The sequence below is a fragment of the Penaeus monodon genome, chromosome 19 (genome assembly GCF_015228065.2).
Source record: "Penaeus monodon isolate SGIC_2016 chromosome 19, NSTDA_Pmon_1, whole genome shotgun sequence".
NCBI lineage: Eukaryota > Metazoa > Arthropoda > Malacostraca > Decapoda > Penaeidae > Penaeus > Penaeus monodon.
The window spans coordinates 43,601,448-43,602,321 of record NC_051404.1 but is presented as its reverse complement, the minus strand read 5'-3'; positions in this window follow the sequence as shown (position 1 = coordinate 43,602,321).

The window sequence follows — 874 nt, the reverse complement described above, 5'->3', positions numbered from 1 at the left end:
TGCATGAGGGGTTGAGTTCGTAATTTGGCGGTATTTTTCACTTCCCGCCAGAGTGTTACGCTAGTGACCTGAGTAATTATGAATGTTCAACGTACGTTTTCGCCGTCGCTGAACCCCTCCTCCCCCTCCCCCACTCCACCGGCGTCCGTTCCCTGCCTTCTGAAAAGCGAACGAAAGAATGAAAGGAAACTCGTGAAGTTTCATTTTTTTGGTCTTTATTTTTATTGTCACTTTGTTGGAGGTTGTTGTGGATAAGCGAACAACAGTATTTAACAATTTGGTGCTGGCTTCATGTATTCAGAAAGGCATAAAAAAGTGTAAGAGAGAGAGAGAGAAAAAAAATGTTGCACATCAGCGCCGTTCTCGAGTTAATTCCAAGAAAACGATGTCTGGAGAAAATCAACTAACTTTATAGTAAGATTAAAGCACCAAATAGTCTCGAACTTAACTGCCAACAATGAGACTTAATGAGAAAATGTGTCAAAAAACAGTGCAATACACCTACGACAAATGCGTGTATGGTGGCATCTAGCAGTCTCACGAGTCGGTTCAAGGTCATGGCTACGCTACTCAGAGGCGGTCTACAGTGTTGCCAATTACTTACACACGAAACTCCTTTACTACTACTTCCTTTCCCTAATTGCAGGGGAGGAGGGAATGCCGGTCCGCTCGAAGCTGGAAACGTCTATTTTTACATCTAAATGCACGCTCAAAGACGTTTCATAGAACGATTTCTCTCGCTGAATCACTTCTGTATATGTACCATCTCCGGCCGTCTCAGATATTGCTAAACTGTACACACGCTATAGTGTAATGGTGAATCATCCATGGTTAGACTCGCCCGAGCCAAAACTTCTTAAGACATTGAGGTATG